The 7,679-nt window shown below is 36.5% G+C and overlaps 1 long non-coding RNA gene across 1 annotated transcript; it reads right to left on the bottom strand.

The window, feature by feature from the left end:
• Positions 1-207: 207 nt before the first annotated feature.
• Positions 208-3,635, bottom strand: LOC122141920. Its single transcript, XR_006158207.1, has 2 exons — positions 3,597-3,635; positions 208-3,232 (listed from the first exon to the last, which is right to left on the bottom strand). It is a non-coding gene; the product is annotated as an uncharacterized LOC122141920 (long non-coding RNA).
• Between the last annotated feature and the right edge of the window lie 4,044 nt (positions 3,636-7,679).

Raw genomic sequence — 7,679 nt, 5'->3', positions numbered from 1 at the left:
TGAGTACACTCAAGTGTTGTGCTTTATCTTGAGATGTGAGAAGAATGTCGTCACAATATTGAAAGGCAAATCTGTATTGTACTTCTTCTCTGATAGGACAAGACCAAAAACCATTGGTTATGTCAACTGCGCTAAAATAGCGATGGTTTGGAGAAATGTCATTAAGAATGGTTGACGGATTAGCAACAATAGGAGTTATTTTAGGAGTCACAGCATTCAATGCGGTGTAGTCTATAGTTAACCTATAGCTACCATCTGGCTTTTTTTTTTTTTTTTTTTTTTTTTTTTTTTTTTTTTTTTTTTTTTTTTTTTTTTTTTTTTTTTTTTTTTTTACAGGCTGCATAGGTAAGTTCGTTGAGGAAGTACACCTTACCAAAATCCCTGATTCCTGAAGCTGGTTCACAATTTCCTGTTCAGCTCTCTCTGCTTCTCTCTGAAGAGGATACTGGAATACTGGAGGATGTATAGGATGTACCTGAAACATTCAAAGTTCAATCCTGCAAAGACCAACATCATGTTTAGAAGTTGACCACAAATTTGGAAATTTCTCAGAAAAATATTGTATCATTGAGGAATCAGTAGACTCCTTTTCATTAGCTGTGATAGCTCCAAGGCTTAATTTAGGAATTCCAGTTTTATTAAACACTGGTATGGGAATTGGTAAATACTGACTAATTAATTGACCCCTAGTCAGCAAAACATCTGCTTCCAATTTACTCAATATATCCATTCCCATTACCATGCCAACTTGGCTTTCTCCAACCCAGAATTGCACACAAAAAGGCTGTTCAAATGGATATATTATTGGAGGAATCAATAGAGACTGTGTGAAAAGACTGCAACCAGATATACCTTGAAGATTCATTTGTTTATTTGTTAAAGGCAGATCAAAGTCAGTCACAGAAACGCAGACCCAGGGGCCCACAAGAATGTAGCTATCCTGGCCTCCTAGGTTAGCATGTAAAAATAGACGAGGGTCTTCGTGTTCATATAAAATAGAGGCCATTATCTGTCAGTCTGTATTCTCAAAAGCTCTTGTCAGTTTTTCAACCTGCTTCCAGGTCAGCACCCTGCTTCTCTGCACCAGGGTTATTTTTAATCACAATCTCGAGGAAGTGGTTTTGGTGTCTGCTGTTGTTGAAAAGAGGAACTAGGCTTTCTGAAATTTCTCTAAATTTCGATCAGGGCACCTGTTTGCGTAGTGACCATCGCGCTGGCAATGATAACAACGAAATGCTGGAGCAGAGGTCTGACCAACTGCAGCAACCAGTCCCTTCTTTTGTTGTTCCACGATGTCTTGAGCCCGTGTCCCCCATGCAACAAAAGAAGATCAGTCAATAATTGTTGACAGAGAAGAATGAAACAACTGTGTAAATTTAGCATTCATATTTAACTGCGCAGTGTGGAGCATGATTGGATAATCTAAGTCAGGCCCCCATCGTGCTGCCACAAATTCTTTCAGTGCCTTTGTGAATCGCTCAGTGTAATCAACAAATGGTTCATTAGGACCCTGCCTAATCATTGTCACATTAGTGAAAGTTTGAATTCCATTTCCAACTGCACGCTGTACTTCAGTACGCAGCACTCTGTACTGAGTTGCGTAATCATCTTCATTCGCTGGTGGCTGTAAAGGAGGGGTGAGATGATCTGTCCCGTGTATGTAGACGGGCAGACTTGCTCCCAAATTGAAAACGGATCTTTTATCTTTTACTGCTAGGCGGTTGGCTCTTGCCATTACCCACAAATGATCCCAAAATTCAGAATTGGTACTGTTAGATTTCATGAGTGGCAGTGTATTAACAATACTAGTCAAATCTCGCACACCCATAGATCGATAAACCCCCACTTGACCAGCCGCTGTCGATTCCTGATCAATTTCACTATAGCGGGGTAGTTTTGAACGCAGTTTCACATTCTCGCCCCACTCATTCTCAGTTTCCTCCAGGTGCCCAGGAGAAATAGCGGCAACCTGTATACCACCGTTTTCAGAACATTCGTCACGTCTCCCTGCCTTGGCAATCGCTGCTTTCAGTTTTGAAGCATATTCATGCCAGCTATAAATATCATCAATTTTAGGAACTCTCCCTGTATCTGCTCTTGGTTCCTTAGTTACAATGTCTAATAAATCCCACATATCTTGCGTAGCATCTCTAGTGGCTTGTGCCAGTTTATCCACATAAACTATTCTTCCATTGCGATATGTTAAAATACCTTTTGCTTGCACAATCCTCAAACAACACAAAAAACTCGTGCATATTTCTTTTGTTTCTTAGGATCATTATCTTATTATCTTCCTTCATCACCCCCATTCACACTGCCTACGGACCCCATATTTCTTTAAATTCATCTTTACCATTTTCTGTTTAATCTTTTCTTTATTTCCGATGCCTAACATCGCTACTTGAGCAGTGAGAGTTTCATTAAGAGCTCCTTTTACATACACATGAGCCATTACTTTGTGTGTTGACACCCCCAACAAAGAAAAAGTTTTATTCAATTCAGATACACTCAATTAAATACACTTAATTAAATTCACTTAATTAAATTGTTTAATTAAATTGTTAAATTTGGTGGTGTTCTCTTTACTCTTAATTCGTTTAATTTGATCAGCCGTCTGACAATTATAACAATTATACAAAATTGAAAGCCAGTAACAATGTGGTATTCTGCCACATTCAAACAATTGTCAAAATATATGGATTTAGAATTTAGTCGCAAGGTGGAATTCTGCCAGTGTCAAGACTGCCGAGTCCATCCCAGAGCCTATATCAAAACAGAGAATCGACATACAGATCTGACCAGCACGCTGCAGTAATCCCTGACAGCGCGTGTCTCAAAAACTGTTGCGCTTCAGTAAACCCTGAAAGCGCCCGCAATACACCTCCGGTAAACCCCGCAAAGTGTACTTGCTACGCAGAATTATCTACACTGTCGGTAAACCCCTTCAGTGAACAACACATTTAATGCCGCAAATCGCCATTCTCAAACACAGAGCGCGCGCTCATTCCTCACACACGGTTAAACCACCGTACCGCCCCAAATTCGTTCTCTTGCTGCAGTCAAGAAAAATGAACGAAATGGGTCCGCAGATATAGCTCTTAGACTCGGCAGGTTTGCACAACAGAATCCCATAAAGAGAATTAGATGAGCAACTAACCTCTCTTTATCTTTCCTTGCGATGCATCAAATATACTTCAAGGATCGATCAGTATCCCAGCGGTGCCTCCATTAACTGATGCAAAATTTAATCCAATTCAGACGGTCAAGGCGTAATAATATGTAAAATTTATTAAAAAGAATATAGAGAACAGAAACCACAAATCATAACTTGGAAATAACGTTCTGGATAATAATAATAACAACCTACAAATATAGAAAATGTAAATCCAATGTTAGTACATTTTTAATAACAATCAATTTATGATGGATTGAACCCAACCAGTATTAATCAAAACATTAATACAATTGTAATTAAAACATAACACATTTATTCTGTTCGAATCAAAAGTACCAAAATATTAAGTATTAAAATAAAATATTAAAAGTAAGAGTATCAAAGTATCTGAATTTCAAGGTATCTGAATTTGAATAAAAACCTGTAAGAGTTCTAAGTCTGAGTCTAAGAGTTGTCGAGTGAAGCCAAAGAAGAGGAAGTGAGCTGAAAAGATAGAGAGACCAGAGTCTCAGAAAGTCAAAACCCCTATTCTATTTTGCAGAGTCTATCTTATATACTGTTGTTCTAGACATAAGTCGTCATCTGGCTATCACTAATAACACCTGACCTTTAAAAATAGTCTAGTCAATGTCTCGATTTTGGACTTCTTCCTCTTTTAGATTCAAAGTATCATACTGATAATTCTAAGAAATATTGATACAAAAGAACAATACATGCAGTTCAACTTCATATGCAAAACAGACTCAGCTGACTACGCAGTTAGAAATACTGTGAAATTACATATGAAATATACCATAAAGTTTACCAAAAACATTTTTGAATGTTAATATAAATATGAAAGATCCTTACCATGAAATATATTTTTAACTTTTGAAATGAATTATCATTATGAATAGAACACATTCTGAGTACGTGACTTCTCAGACTCTCTCAACACACTTGGGTTTAATTTAAATACGTGGACTTCTCAGAATCTCTATCACCATGTGGATTTCTTAGATAGTATATTGAGAAGTGTGGCTCATGTGTAAAGAATCCCAAATTAGGTTTTAACAACATGAATATTCATTATATTCAGACTTTACCATGAAATATTAATGGGCTTTGAAATGGCAAACATTTTAAAACCTTGAAGGGAAAAACAATTATTTTGAAAAACAGTAACAGGAAGGATGAGATAAAGGTGCTTTTAAATGAAAATATCACTCAATTAACAGGAAGGATGAGATAAAGGTGCTTTTAAATGAAAATATCACTTCATTGCAAAAAAAACCTCAAACAATCGCAAACTGAGAATCAAGAAATAGGTATTGCTATAAACAAAATTAACAACAATACAAAAACATCAAACAGTACTCCACCATTATAACAGAGTACCTGAATAACAAAAATAAAAACACATTCCAACATTTACCCACCCTAATGTTCCAAACGAAGGACAAAAATTAAAATTCTTTCAATATTTACCCACCGTAATGTTCCAAACCCATTTGACTTCCTTTCTTTTGATAAACACAAAAAAAAGAAGCTCAGATACTCTGTGTTTTTTTTTTTTTTTTTTGGCTCCACAGAGGAAAGTAAGTCATAAAGGTTTAGAACAACATGAAGAGTACATGACACACACAAAACTAGAAATAGAATGTAGGGAAAATATCTGACCTTTAATGTACCTGTTAATAAATTATAACTGTGCTTTTAGGAAATTCAAACTTTTTGGGTTGGAGAAAACATCCTCAAAGTAACACACTGTTCTTTTTAAAACTCCTATTTGAAAAGTTGTAAAAATGTACATACAAAACAAAAAGTTTTGGCTCATCTATTACACATTAGAACATCCTCATCTCTCTGAAATCCATGTCTGATGTATTTATAGAGTACAGCACCCATGTGACACCTGGATTCTGTGAAAAAGAGGAGCCTGGCTCAATACACAGGATCTGTTTACTGTGACAATCACTGTCACTGAGTCTGTCCCTGCTGCTCTAATCAACACCTAAATACCTTAATTGCAGCTCACCGAAAAGAACAGAATCAAAAGGGCACTGCCATCAAAAGCCTGTATGGAGTTAGATCTGCGCAAAATAAAGTGACTTGCATCTCTGATTTTGGATTGTGATTTAATTTTGGAACAATAACCTTCCAATCTAAACTATATGGAGACTGTATCTATGAAATACCACCAAAGAAGGCACAAGAATTCTTTTTTACTGCTTTTTGCATTGTATAGAGATAATTCAAGGATAAAAAAATCATGCTCATGCAATAGAAATATGAGAATTTACATTATGAATACAGTAAAGAACAGATTGATCTATCTGTGAAAAAAATAAAACAATTCATTATTTGTGTTTTCAAATTTACAATCAATTTAATGTGTTAATTTCTAATTATTTGTAATTATTTGTAAAATTTACTAGCAATTTCTGAGTGCAAACTGATTCTACACCTAATTTGTTTCAGTGTAGTTTTTCAGTTTTTCTGAACTCACCATCTTACTGTACCTTACCATTACTTAATATTTTTGTAAATATCAAGGAATAGCCTGACAGCATAATGCACTTAATGCAATAAATATGTCTAGCTTGACACAACATTGGCAAGACTTGAAAAAGTAAAAAAAAAGACAAATATTAAATATTAATTATTATTATTTATAGTAGTAGTAGTAGTAGTAGTAGTTGTTGTTATTGTTAATAATTTATGCAATACTAAAGTACTTTCTCTCACTTTTATCTATTACTATAGTATAAACAGATAATAGATATGGACAATAAAATGTTATTAAATAAATGCAAATTTCTAATAAATTAAAAGCCAATGCCAGTTCTCAGAAGATAATCAAAGTTCCCATGTATTTGCTTTGTAATCAGTTAAGTTTTGTGTGTATTTGTTCCTTTTGTACTACACCACAAATTGATTTAGTCAATATTCTAGTGTAAGAATTGACGTAATCCTGTGATATCTTAAACTGATATTTAAAAATAATATCAGTTCACAGGGACACCACAGCAATAAAAAAAAATTACCATGGAAAAGTACAGCTAGAACAGACAGACACGCTGATTACTGAAGAGCCAAATGTCCATAAACCCTGCTCATCATATGCTGATATCGCGACACAGTTCTCAGCATAACTGCGAAAGACTGAATAGACAATATGTTATCTCCAAACAGCATTTTGAAGGGCTAAATGAAAACACATGATTGGATTTCCACTTATGTGCAAGGATTGAATCCTTTTGTCCTGTGAAACACTGTAGCAAAGCGCTGATGAGGAGATATGTATGCAACAGATGGGAGATGTGCCTTAACGACACAACACGCTGCCTAACAACCCTAAATGTCTCTAAGTGCAGAACATTCAACTCTTTCGATAAGAGGACGCAATCAGATTTAAATTAACATTTAGATGACCATAACTCTGAAAGCTATCAAGAAGGGGGAAAATGTGAATTTGCAGTTCATCATGAAGACCTGTGGGTAGAAGCAACTCAAAAGGGGAGATAACTAAGTCTCACAAGTTATTCCAGCTAATCAATCAAATTAGCGTAACGCGTGTGTAAGGTCACACATGCAGGGGAAAGGACTGGGCTTCTTCTTGTCCATTTTATTTATGGCTCTGTTGTGTCGCCTCTGGGTGACATGAGCAGCGGGGGATTCTGAGCTACATTGAGCTCACCCTACTGTCAGACACGTCCCTTACACAACGCAGCTACCTCCAATGCCTCATTGCCTATCAACCCTTGGATGCCCCGGCGAAGCCTGTCTTCACATTTAGCTCCCCTAAGCCTCGCTGCTTCGCTGACCATCCTCCGGCCGAGCTTTTATTAACTCTTGAGTTTTATCTGCTTTCTGCGACACTCTCCTGCATCTGCCGCCCTCTTTCTGAATCGCGCTTCTTTGCTGCTTTTCCTCCTCTGTCCATAAAAGCCAGCACAAACCTGTGAAGGGAAGTGAGGACTGCATGAGTGTTATTCTGTCCTTGAGCTCAAGTCCATTCTAATGCTTCAATAGACACGAGGCTTTGAACTGTAATGTGAAAAGTCTAATACAAAGTTGCACAGATAGGGGTTTCGTGGCCTTCCGCAGCCCCTGCCAACACAGCAGAGGCGAGGAACAACAGCCTCCTGCCTTCGTAATTTGCTACATTATAGACATGATCTGCACATAGACGTGGAGGTCAAAATGTTGCTTTATTTGCAACAGGCATTTCTTGAATTTTATTTATGGCGGTTGCTGTTGATTCATGCACTTACATAAAATGTTCTTAAACAGATTTAGCTGCAGTGCCGATTCAACAGCATTTAAGGCAACAGCCACAAAAGTTAATCTGAATGCAATTTTTACAAAATATATATACAGTGCTGTAAAAAAGGTTTTGCCCCATGCCGTTTTTTTTAATATTTTTTTTATTTGTCACACCTGAATGATTCAGATAAACAAATTTTAGGATAACCAGAGTAAATACAAAATGCAGTTTTGAAATAATAATTTCATTTATTAA

The sequence above is a fragment of the Cyprinus carpio genome, chromosome B23 (genome assembly GCF_018340385.1).
Source record: "Cyprinus carpio isolate SPL01 chromosome B23, ASM1834038v1, whole genome shotgun sequence".
In the NCBI taxonomy this organism is placed as follows: domain Eukaryota; kingdom Metazoa; phylum Chordata; class Actinopteri; order Cypriniformes; family Cyprinidae; genus Cyprinus; species Cyprinus carpio.
The sequence above is the reverse complement of the archived record's forward strand: the minus strand, read 5'-3'. Positions and strand labels throughout refer to the sequence as shown.